Source organism: Gigantopelta aegis, unplaced genomic scaffold (assembly GCF_016097555.1).
Source record: "Gigantopelta aegis isolate Gae_Host unplaced genomic scaffold, Gae_host_genome ctg4607_pilon_pilon, whole genome shotgun sequence".
Taxonomy (NCBI): Eukaryota; Metazoa; Mollusca; class Gastropoda; order Neomphalida; family Peltospiridae; genus Gigantopelta; species Gigantopelta aegis.
Window position 1 is genome coordinate 17,522 of NW_024533949.1, and position 13,067 is coordinate 30,588.

Genomic DNA, 13,067 nt, shown 5'->3' on the forward strand with positions numbered 1-13,067 from the left:
ATCAATTCTTACTAATTTTTGCTAGTTGATCATCGACCATCGGAACCCTTTTCCTCTCTGGAGTAAATAAGAGAAGAATTAGTGATATAATGTTAGTAACACTGGAATTGATAATATAATTATTAAAGATGGCAGTACAATCACATAGAGGTTGCGTTCCTTGTTGTACCTCTGTGCTGTTGGTGTTTTGACCTGATTAGAGAACATTGGACTCCATGCGCTGGAAAGTTTTGTCTCTCTGTTTGAATTGAATGGATTAGAACATAGTTACAACACTCTTGTGGCTGGGTGGCATCATAGTCAATCAGCTGTGTGGGCTTGATTTAAACTATCTTCCACTAGATCTACTCCTACAGAGAGAGAACACGCTATATAAAGAAGTTTGCTTCGATTAATACTGTAATGAAACTCACTAGCAGTATCGACACCCTCTCTTCAACAGGTTCAAATGACTCTTCTCACAGTTCTCAGATTTTGATTTTAAACCCCCTCGCCGTTTTGAAAATTTGATTTAAATTTCCCGCGACCAACAACAGCCAATCATTTACATTCCTCACGATACAGAGTTCGCTGGTAGAAGCAGACGTCGTTTTTCACTGAGTAAGTAAAATAAACCTAAAGAGAAACTATAAGTATTACTTGCCAATATTTACAATAAAGAATTTTCTATTATTATGGCCTATGTATATTGCATATAATACATAAAATACAATATATTCTTGATAGCTTTAAAACTATATTTTATTTGCTAGGCTCTAAGTGATGGCAAAGACTGTTAGTCATCTTTTTTGGTACTGTTGTTGGACTTACTATAACTCTCTGTACACTAGCTCAATCTCAAGGTAATAGTTAATGTACACTATAAGTACTAGCATTAGTATGGTACCGTGGTTAACGTATACACTGGGGACTTAGTTACATAGGAAATATGTTTGGCTGAAAGCCAGCTATGTTTGTTTTACACGATAAGCATTCCACACTTTGTATTTAAAATGCAGTGGAACCTTGTAATGTGTCACATGGTATTATATGGTACCATTAAACCATTTTTCCTAGAATGTAGGTTACTGTACACATGTTCAGAGTGTTTGTTAAAGAATTCCAGTTGTGGTTGGTGTAATGATGAAGTAAGTCATTTTATATTATCTTCTAGTAAATACTTCAAATGATTTTGTATAGAGTGTATTCATGAACTATGCTAATAATGTCAATGTACAATTACAACCAGCTGCTTTATGTGGAACATTAGATGAACTTCAAGTGAAAGGATGCCCAGAGAGAACATTATAAATCCACAAGGAACAGTCAAAAAGGTGTCAGCATAAGACTATAATAATTATAATTTTTATTCTTTTATATTGAACAGAGTAATGATACACTTGATATTATAGGAAGTGGTATTAATGAGATATCTGTGTCTCCACAAAGTGCTGCAGTGACCATACGACCCTGCATTCCTCAAACATTTTCTATCAAAGTTCAACCTCCGACTTTTATTTCAGTTGACATGTATATTTTAATGGATTTATCATTTACAATGAGAGATGATTTATCTAATCTTATAGCTCTTACAGATGACATAGGTTAGATGAGAAATACAAGCATTTCATTTTAACATTCATTTTTTGTAGTGGAACAGATGAGAGGGGGGACTTAACTGATGAGTTTCGTATGGGATTTGGTTCTTTCATTGATAAACCTGTTTCACCATTTGCAGATAGACTCAAGTATGACATAGTATAGTATATCATATTGTTAATATCACTACAGTATTAATTTTTTCCATGTGTTCTTGATGCTAATTCAGTCACAGAAGATCAATGTGAGAGAATTTATGCTTTTAAAACATCGTCTTAATTTAAACAGATAATGTGACTTTAGTGAAAGTAAGTGAGAGAGAGAAAGAGAGAGAGAGAGAGAGAGAGAGGTCATACTTCATTTATTATTCTTTACAGGAAGAACTAACTATGCTAAAATATCTGGTAGTGTTGATAATCCTGAAGGAATGTTGGATGCTTTATTACAAGTAGCACTTTGTGAAGTAAGACAAGATACAACATATCTAGTTTCATATTTGTACTCATTAACCAGGGAATGAGATAGGATGGAGAGAACAAGGTGAAGCTAGAAGACTAGTCCTAGCTTTGTCTGATGGTGACTATCATATTGCTTTAGATGGGAAGGTAAGTTATGTGAAATATATTAATAATAGTTTCTTTTTATTGTATAGTTAGCTGGGTATACGACATCAACCTGATAAGCAGTGTCGTTTAAATCCATCTACTGGAAATTATGGACTATGGAGAGCACAAGTGGTGAGAAGGGAGAGAAAGAGACAAGAGACAAATATTTTTTTTTCTATTTTTTAGGATTATCCAAGCTCTACTTTCTTAGCAGATGTTTTAAATGAAAGACGTATTATTCCAATATTTGCAGTAGCTCCTAGTTATAGTAATGTTTATGATCAACTCAGTAACGTCATAAGAAGTGCTTTTTGTTGGTGAACTAGCGAGCAATGGTGACAACATTCTAAATCTTATCAGTACACAATATACAGTAAATACCATTACATCATAATGATGTCATCATATTGACTTTTAGCGTTTATCAACAACAGTAGTACCTGTGGTTAAAGGTATTGAAGAAATATCAGAGCTAAGTATAACACCTATACCAGTTGATAATTGGTACAGCCCCTTCATAATTAATACACTAATTAATATAATTATTATAGTGTTTTAGAGGCCAACTCAACTGATATATGTGTCGATGTTACACATTTAGATACAGTTACTTATAATGTCACGATATCAGCTCATCCTGATATTTGTAATCGAGATGATATCAAATCAACTATTTCATCTCAAATTTTATTTATCGGATTTGGAGCAGTTCAACTCAATTTATCAGTATTATGTTCATGTCCTTGTGAAGCTAATAAAGTATTTATAGTATTACTATCATAATAGTAATATAATTACATTATTTATAGGTAGAGATGAGTAGTAGATGTAATAATGTAGGTACCTATGAATGCTCTACATGTATATGTCCACAAAATTAGTAAGTAATTCAACTATAACATTGATAAATGGAATGTTGTTATAGTAATGGACCTCAATGTGGCTGTACTGGTACTGCTGGTATTACCAGAGGACTTGGTTGCATGTAAGAGAAGTTACAATATATTATTTTAATCATTAATTTTTAGACCTAGTGGATCAGAAGATAATGCAACTGTTTGTAGTGGACGTGGTGATTGCATATGTGAGGAGTGTCATTGTTACAATGTACCTAATCTCCTTCAACAGACATATCAAGTCAGTCTTACATTAAAACATTACAAAATATATCATTTTGTTTCAGGGCTTATATTGTGAATGTGATCCGTCAGCTTGTCCTACAGGAATACATGAAGTAACAGGCAATATATTACCTTGTACTGGTCATGGAACATGTGGTTGTAATTCTCAATGTCTTTGTGATCTGGCTATTCTGGGCTGAATTGCGAAATGCTCTAATAGAACTAGTACATGTGTAGCACCAGGAATAGATAGTGTGAGATTTTAAGACATTTTATATATAAATAGTTGACATGATATTTTATTATAGGGAGAATTATGTTCCAATGCTGGTCAGTGTACTTGTGGTACATGTGTGTGTAATGATTACTCACAAAGATACGGTCGTTATTGTGAGGAATGTGGGGTGAGTCCATATACTAATGTATTATGTAATATTATGTAATATAGGTTTGTGCAAGATCTTGTTCATTGCTCGCACAATGTGTCAAATGTTATATAGAAGGATCGTGTGGATTGAGCTGTAACCACATCAATATTACCTCCAGAATTGAGGATGTCCCTAATTATAATGTTTCCAATTTTGTAAGTTGTTTTAGTGTTCCGTGAGTTAATGAAATTCATACTCAACACATCTATGAATAACGTTAATACACTCTATCCCACAAACAAATAAAAACAAAATCATCAGTAAATATAAAAGCAAACCAAAGCATCCCTGGTTGTACTGCAAAGCAGTACATATACTAAAATTGGAACGATACAGAGAAGATTAGCATGGCCCCTGCGCAAGGATGACACGCAAATTCGTGAAGCGTTCCAAATTTTTTTTTTTTCTGGAGCCTTTAAACTACTATAAAGAATGTCATCACTTATTACAATTAATATTTATTAATTAATTGATACATGAATAATTAATTACTTTAATTATTTTGTTACCACTAGCATTCAGGAACTGTTCTGTAACTCGTGATTCATGTGAATTAAAATATCAAATAAATAAATATGTCTTAGGGACAGAAGATAATATAATTATATTACTTGATAACACACAACAAGATTATATAACATGGAGAGATAATCCAAGTAAGACCAGAAGAACTAGATATAGAATGTTAATATACATTTACAGATGATTGTAGTTCTCAACTTGTGATATGGCCAATTCCAGTAGCTATTGTATTGTGTATCTTGTTTATAGCTATTATTATATTGGCATTGTGGAAAGGAATTTCGTATTTAATTGTAAGTATTACTTATTATGTTGTTTTATTGTATTATAATTTTTTATAGGAATATTTAGAATATAAAGCTTGGAAGGACAGTCAAGAAAGAGAAGAATGGAATGCTGTAAGTCAAGTCCCTTACTAATTAATAATTAATTATGTATTTATTACAGAGTAATGATAATCCACTCTTGTTGATCCAACTACAACACATACTAATCCAAAGTATCGTCGTCCAGTCAATGTACAACACGAGTAGTTCTCAATGCCCCTTAATAACAGATTATTAATTATAATACAGTTATATTTCATTCATTTAGCAAATTTCCCTTTTAGTAACAATATATGTTGATATATAGGTTAGAATAAAGATTGATGTGTGGGGCTGGAATACAGTCAGCTGCCAAAAATCCTATACAATAAAAAGATTATTATATAATAGCTCCACCCCTCATTGAACACTTACACAAACATGCAGATAATGATGAAAATGTTCCAAAAAGCAATAAATATCCGAAAATATCTCAAATTGTGTAAAAATTCTCGTATTCTCTCTCCTAAGCTATTTTCTGAGACATCATCATCAAATGAAACCACAGACTGTGAACGCTTCTTACTACATAATACATATGTGAGTAGTATTACATCATAGTAAACAATAAATATCTTACAGCTTAAAGTTTAATATTGCTCCAGCATTGATCATTAATGTCCTGTAATAATAAATTATAAAAAAAAGTTAGAAAGAGAAGGCTCACCCAAATAGTATGAATTCAGAAATCATGTCATGCAGCCACGCCCAGTTCAATTATTAAATTTTTATGAGCCTTACCCTTTATGCCACACCCACAAAAGAGATGCAACTAGCTTTATTCTTGCCTGGAAAAACAAAAGAAAACTGTTATAAAGCTAGATAGAAGGAAAAGATAATGAAGAAGAATTATTTTATGTAACTATCTATGTGGGGCTTAAAAGAGTTTAACTTATTTCTCATACCTATAAATAATAATGATAAAATTAGTATAATTAGTAGTAATGTTCTAGGTTGCTTAAATGGGATTAGTTTTATTATTGGCTCTTATAAAGATAATAGTTTTAGTTATTTAGACAACCTTTTAATTCACCGTTACTGGCAACTAGTTAGTTAATGAGATTCATAATCGTACACAGTCGTGCCCCACAAGAGCATGAAGACAAAATCTTACGTACATATATAAAGAAACTGAAACAGTCATGAGTGCCAGTGTGTTGTGGGCCAGCGTTCTGCAATGCATCAGACCTCTGAGATGGTTACCAGCATACTCTACGGAGTATCCGAAAGGCCGACTAGGATAGGCTGGTAGTCTCCCTTTAAACGAGAAGAGGCTGGTGTATTTGTGGTTCCCGGTTCCTGAATGCGACATTCCCTAAGAGCTGGAATCCCGTACGGCTGGTTTTAAGTTAGGGCGACGCTCCAGCCAGGATTACCTCGCGAAGACGAGGGTTACCAAGCCAGGTGGCGGTCCCAGCTAGCAATAGCAGGGAATCCTGGAGCCTAAGTGGAAGCCTGAGTGGGTGAGCGAGTAGGAATCGTTTGGGCACACACAAGGGTTTTTTTTTTTTATTTTTTCATCATCTTACATCTATTTAAAAACTACTGGGAAGGAATGTCAGTAGATCAGTCTGTCATAGAGAACATTCCATGAATTTTAGTAGATGCATTGAAATCCTGATATTTTGGATCTAACAAAAAATTAAAGACGTGATATTTAAGATACGTTTATGATTGAAGTCATAATACCTGACCACTAATATAGATTTTATTTTTAGGAACAATTAATATTTACACTATTTTTTGTTTTAAAGATGAAAAAAGTTTGTGGAGACTGTTTTAAAGATGAGAAACTTTTGATGTAAAATATCATTATCTCTTTTCTTATGTTACAACAAAATTAAATCTTATCTAAAATTATCTTTGTTCCTTCCATTGAACTTTGTAACAGTTGATTTAGATACTCCAAACAAGCATAAGGTAATCATGCAATTTCTGCCCACGTGAGAGAATGTAATAAAACTTAAAAGAAGGGGTTAAAAATTTGGATAACTTTCTCATGGTAATGGCTGTCACTACCACTAATCTTGAAGTTGATGGCTCTGTTATGGAAGGGGTGAGATCACATGATTATCACCTGACATTTAGCTGTACATGTAGGGAGGTCAAATATTACGCAATGCCTTTGTTCTTGCTTGCTTGCTGAACAAACCAATACATATTTCTAAAATAAGAGCTGGTCGGAGCAGTCCCTGGACTCCGCCCACAACATCTCACAGGTATACAGGTAATATATGTCCATTTGATTAATGATGCCATTATGATGTCATAGTTAATTGCAGAGATTTGCCGTGGAAAATTAGAAGGAGATTACATAGGTAGTACAGAAGTGACCTTTAACCCCGACCAATACAGGGTGGTGACTATACTGCAGATACCCAGACAGCAGGGTATTTAATTAAGTGGGTGTGATTATGCTGATCTGATTCCTCTGTAGAAGTATATGTTTGTTATTGCAAGTGGCTCTTCCATGTTTACTGTTTGCTAAAGAAAGATCTAAATTAATATTAAGAGGTGGGACTAATGTGGATATGGCTCCGCCTATTGATTATACAATAATGGTATTATAATTAATTATTGAGCAATTGAAGGAGTGGTCTCTTTCATATCAGATTATGCTAGGTATTCCAACCTCTTATAGAAAGAATGGGTGTTCATTTTAACTGCACTGTTCAAAGAAAGTAAATACGGATTTATAAAAAATAGAAAAATCAGTACTTTTATATAGAGGATTTTTTCCTAAGGGTCGTGGAGAGGTCTTAATAATTCCAGACCCTGTGGTATCATTACATCCAATCCTTTTTGTGGACAGAGGAGATATAAATGAAGTTTACATTACGAGCTTTACAGCTGGAGTCCTCCCACCTAAAGTAAATAGGTGAGATATACTTGTTACATATTATGTCATATAATAGATTGCACATGATATGGGTGTGTCTGCTAAAACACTATTGTCAAGACAGTTACCTGATGGTGTGCCTGTTACCATGGAAACAACACATTTAAAAAATCAAGAAGCATATGGCAATGGCTCAGGAATCATGTGAGTGTCAGGTGACTCTCAAATATTACATGTTATATATAGGTTGGTTGCCAAGACAACCACTGGATGTATATTTGGTGGTTCTTGTAATGGCAGTAAAAATGAGTCAGCTGAAAAGAGCGGCAAAAAAGCAGCAGATGAGATAATACAATCTATTAAAAATGGTGGATGTGTAGACAGCCATATGCAGGATCAAGTAAGACTTATTGTAGTATATATTACATAATTATGTTTGTGGTCATTAGTTAATCATTTTTATGGCATTAGCTAAAGGGCATTCTAAAGTTTCAGTTGGACCATTAACACTGCATACTCAAACTGCTATCCATGTTGTGGAGCTAATGACAGAAGTAATTTAATCATGTGTTAATAATGCAGGAGTTTATACTCATTTATTAAGGTGAGATTTAATGTTACAAAAGTGGACGACAAGACCCATATCATAGAATGCGATGGAATAGGAATGGAAATTTAAGACTGGAATTTTTAGGTTTTTTTAAATGAAATCATAATGAATAACTGAGAAAAGAAATTGGAAAGATACAAACAATAAACATAATAATAATAATAATAATAATAATAACGTCAATACATGTAAACATGTATATTGAATAAAGAGAAATTGAGGACAGCAAAAAATTGAAAGGGAGCACAAAAGAGCTATCAAAGATTAAAGTTACTGGTTAGATGGATCAATAAATGATTGCTTATAATACACAAGTAGTAGCAAATGAGGAGAGATAGTGGAAGATAGTTAGCGTATATAAGATACCATATCTAGTGGAGTATTGGCTTTCTAAATAAAGGATAAGTTAAAGAAATATTGAAATAGTAGCTCAAGAATATTGGCCATTACTTTTAATGATTTTGACTTAAACAAAAGCATTCCAAAATCTTAGCGTCTCATCTCCAGCACCTGTCACAATAGTCTGACCATCAGGTGACATTGCCTAATAATATGACAATAACTTATACACATATCCTAAAATATCCTATAATATCCTGAAATATCCTATAATATACTCACCAAATACAGGACTCTCGTTGTATGACCAGTTAACTTTGCTACTTGTATTAAAGATGGATACTCCCATATTATTATTTGGTTCTGTGAGTAACCATGTGTGCTAACTAGCTCAGTAGATGTACTAGACCAAGCTAAATTACACACTTTGTGAACCAGTATCTACATGTTGAATACATTGTCCTGTAAGTACATTCCAGAATCGAATATTACGATCAGCTGTACCACCTCCTGATGCTAGTAATCCATGCTGAAGGAGAAACTAGTTAAACCAGTTTGACTGGATAAACAGATCTTACTTGGTGAGGTGACCATGCTAAAGCCTTTACAGCTGCTCTGTGATCTGATAAACAATGGACTGGACTTGATGAAGTGTGATCCCAAATAACAACTAAATTAACATATTATTAATCCATTATATGCGTCCTATCCATCCATTTATCTCTTCATCCATCCATCACTTCATTAATCCATTTACTTTATTATCATTGCCTCCAGATGCTAAATGTTGATGGTTTGGTGACCAACGTAGGCCACAAACTTCTTGAACGTGTCCTAAAAGACGTCTTGTAGGGAAGGCAGGTAGACGTGGGTCCCATTGTAAAAAAACAGTGTTGTCTCTGCTTCTGAACAAAGCAAGTCATCACACCAAGCTAAAGAACCTAGACACCATATTGATACTAGTTTACCATAGAAAAAATGTACGTACCAACACGCCCATGTGACCACTAAGTGTTGTAATTTTTCTTCATATGTACAACATCCCATATTTGAACAAATCCTTTATGTGTACCCATAGCTAAATGATCACCTTTCTCAGACCACGACACTGAAGTGACCAAGTTCCGCTCTTCTTCTAAATCACATAGCTGGAGACCTGTGCGTTTCTTATAATGACTACATTTATAAAGCAATATTCTCATACTTGACATGTTGAAGCATTCCAAAGATATACTGCTGATCCTAGTCCAACAGACAGTATATTTGAACTAGACCAGTCCAATAAATTTAGATAATAATCATCTTGTAATTCAGGGCATCGAGGACTTTAAAAGGTGTCTTTGGAACTTTTCGAGTGGCTCTTCGTGGAGATACTAACATTTTAGCACTGAAATATATATTATATTAACATCAGTAGTGAATATATCATTAACATACGTCTCTTAGAAACAGGAGATATAGAATATGGACTAGTGATATCTGGATGTTCTTAAAGAAGAATATCTAAATATATTCTCCGAAAGAGAACTACTTAAAACATTGACAGCATCATTAGAAACCTGACAATCCTAATATTAAATAATAAATTGTATTAAATTGAGGGGTTCTTGACTCACTGGTATCTCTAATATTTTTTTCTCCTAGTAATTCATTTCTAAGAGCTGCTTCATAAGCCAACGATTCAGGCTTTGGTGCTTCTGAATTACTGTCTCTATTAGTGGAAGATAAAGAATACATTGTCACATGTGTGTCTAGACATGTTTATAGAATATGTTTATAGCATTGACGTACTTGTTTTTAACAGACTCTGATGATCTCTAAAATAAAGAGGGAAGATAGTAATCCCCTTTTAATTAATCATCTAATTTAAACATACTTTAGTACTTCCAAAGAGACATTTTCTAGCAACACAAGGTGATGCTCTGCTAGGAATATATCGGTCGTAGTAAGTACTCTGCGATTGTGCACTCCCTGGAGTACTGAAAGGTGATCCAATGCTATAAGGAGAAGCATATGGCGTACTACTACCAACAGAGCTAGGAGTTGAGATCTAGAGACAAGATATGAATGAATTGATAATAATCTGATTATGTCAACAAGAACAGTTGTATATACAGTCAGTTTGAGTAGTGGAGCAGTATTTAGAGTAGAATTTCAAGTATACAAACTCTTGTGGTAAAAGTTATGAATAAAAATCCTGACTAGCCACAATTAACTTTTAAACATGGCGTTTTGAATTTGAATTCAAAAAACTGATATAGTTTCATTAACACAATAATACAACTGTTATTTCATATACTTGTACGTAAAGTGATCTATTAGTAAATTAATTTGTAAGTACCTTTTGCATCGAAGATTTCAAACGATCTGCAAAAAAGGGATCCATTCTTTCTTGGGACAGCGTCGTTGAATAAAATGATCGTAAAGATGATCAGCTCACGTAATCAATCCACTAGCAGTAATACTAATAACACACAAGAGATATAGCTAGAATTTCTGACAGCAATCTATCAAAAATATTGGCTGTTTTTAGACAAAAAGGACGCCACTGCCTGAATGCTAGAAGCTATTAGCGACATCCATGTTGCTACAGCAATCACGTGTCGTCATGGTAACGTGAAACTCGAGATTTAAAGTCTTGGGCGTGGTTTGGATTTAAACCACGTGGTACAAAATGGATAGTGCAGAAGATACCGACTCTTCAAACTCTGAAATGAACGCTGATGATGAAGTAATATAAGTACTGTAGTGACTTTTACTAATACTGTATTAGTTCCAACATGCAATAGAGACGGGAAATCTGTATGCTTACAAGAAAGGTCTTATTCAACCTCTTGTCTCTAGTAAGAAGAATTATACCAATGATGTAGTACGTCATACTACTAGTGTAAATATTGTTAATATATAGACATCTTTATTAGTTGAGTTTAAGACAGAGAAGAACCGAGTTTATATGAGAAGAATCCACAATGGTTGGAGAGAATGGATATCACTACTTCAATAAAAACTGTAGAAAGAACAGCAAAAAAATTAAAGTCAACTAAACATGATAATACCGAAGATGATGTTATTGAACCTGACAATGATTTTAAAAGAGAAATGCATTTGTAAGTATGGTAGAACCCCTCATATGAAGATAATCCTAATTGACTAGATAATAGGAGTATCCCCTCTATTGTGTACATAAGAGAGTTATCATGGCAACCACAATTTACTGTTTTTTAGTTTTTTGTCAGGCTCAAGCAGCTGTTGCTATAGGACTTGAAAAATTAGAAGAGTTGGACATACCCTCATTACGTCCTCTAGACTACTTTGCTGAAATGGTCAAGACTGATGACCACATGAGAAAAGTAAGCTAAGTAACAGGGACATCCCCATCTTCTATCCCTCACGGTACGAGAGAAATTATTAAGTAAGCAAAAAAGAATGGAGTCGATTGAGAAGGCGAAAGAAGTTACGTGAATTACGAAAATATGGCAAAAAGGGTAAACTCCTTATTAATTACTAGTAATTATTATATAGTGCAGGTACAACAAAATGTATTGGAACAACGAAGACAAAGAAAAGAAAAGAGTACTGGACTCAGTTAAAAAATTTGGCAAAAGGTAATATTACATGCATATCGTTATGGCAACAGTGTTGTTATGGTAACAGGTCGAGGAGAAAAACCAGAGTTTTTAAGAGAGAAAAGATGATGACTATCCACCCTAATGTTATGGGTCTAAAAAAAATGACAGAAGATCTCAAGGTCCTTCAGGGTTGTTTAGTAAATCAAAAAGAAGACAAATGAAGGTTCTTAAAAGTACCAAATATTTGATAATCTCTAATAAGTCGAGCCTTTAAATAACATTGTTGACTTTATAGAGTTCTTATTGATAAATAAACGATTGACTCTTATGTTACATTTTAGGATCCAAAAGTATGGCAGTAAGAACCGAGACATTAAAAAGAACACTGCAGAATCAAGTGCAGATATATCATCATATTTTTAACCCTCAAAGAATGGGGTGGGCGTGGCACACAGTCGTAAAGGTCGAGGTAGTAATGCTGGCGTGGCAATGGTCCCCAAAGGCGAGGTGTGGGCGTGGTCAATCTGGTTCAGGCAAAAATAAGTTGTCTAAGAGATCAGGAAAAGAAGTCGTCAGAAAATTAAAACCAAAGAAAAAGAAATTAATTAAACTAATTATTATTATTAGTTTAATTAATAATAATAAATTTAAGTATTATTGTTGTAAATTTCTCTTGTTCTTTCTGTCTCCAAAATGCATCCATAAATTTTGTTTTTTCTGAATTTCTTTGGGGATGATAGAATCAGGTCCCCATCATGACGTTGTGGATCAACCTAATGTAGCATAATATTGATAATATCTAGACATGTGTACTTACTAATGGTGTAACATCCCAGCCTATCTCTTGTGCTTCAGTTTGTGGTAATGGATACTTCTCTTTTGGTGTCTTTCTGAGCTTTTTGGATAGACTTGTAAAAAAAATTACCTAGAAAAAGGAAGAAGGAAAAGAAATGGACATGCGATACTTAAATGGATACATAATGTATGAAATGGATGTGTAATGTGTAAAATGGGATGCATAATATGTAAAATGGATGTGACTTACTATCTTCATCCCCATCAGCTGAATCGTGCTGTGGAATTAGGTTTTC

The 13,067-nt window shown here is 33.8% G+C and overlaps 1 non-coding gene and 2 pseudogenes across 1 annotated transcript; 2 read left to right on the top strand and 1 right to left on the bottom strand.

The window, feature by feature from the left end:
* Positions 1-4,026: 4,026 nt before the first annotated feature.
* On the top strand, positions 4,027-4,131 carry LOC121392820. Its single transcript, XR_005960544.1, has one exon. It is a non-coding gene; the product is annotated as a U6 spliceosomal RNA (small nuclear RNA).
* Positions 4,132-6,624: 2,493 nt separating this feature from the next.
* Positions 6,625-8,021, top strand: LOC121392818 (annotated as a pseudogene).
* A 513-nt stretch (positions 8,022-8,534) lies between these two features.
* Positions 8,535-10,144, bottom strand: LOC121392819 (annotated as a pseudogene).
* Positions 10,145-13,067: the final 2,923 nt, after the last annotated feature.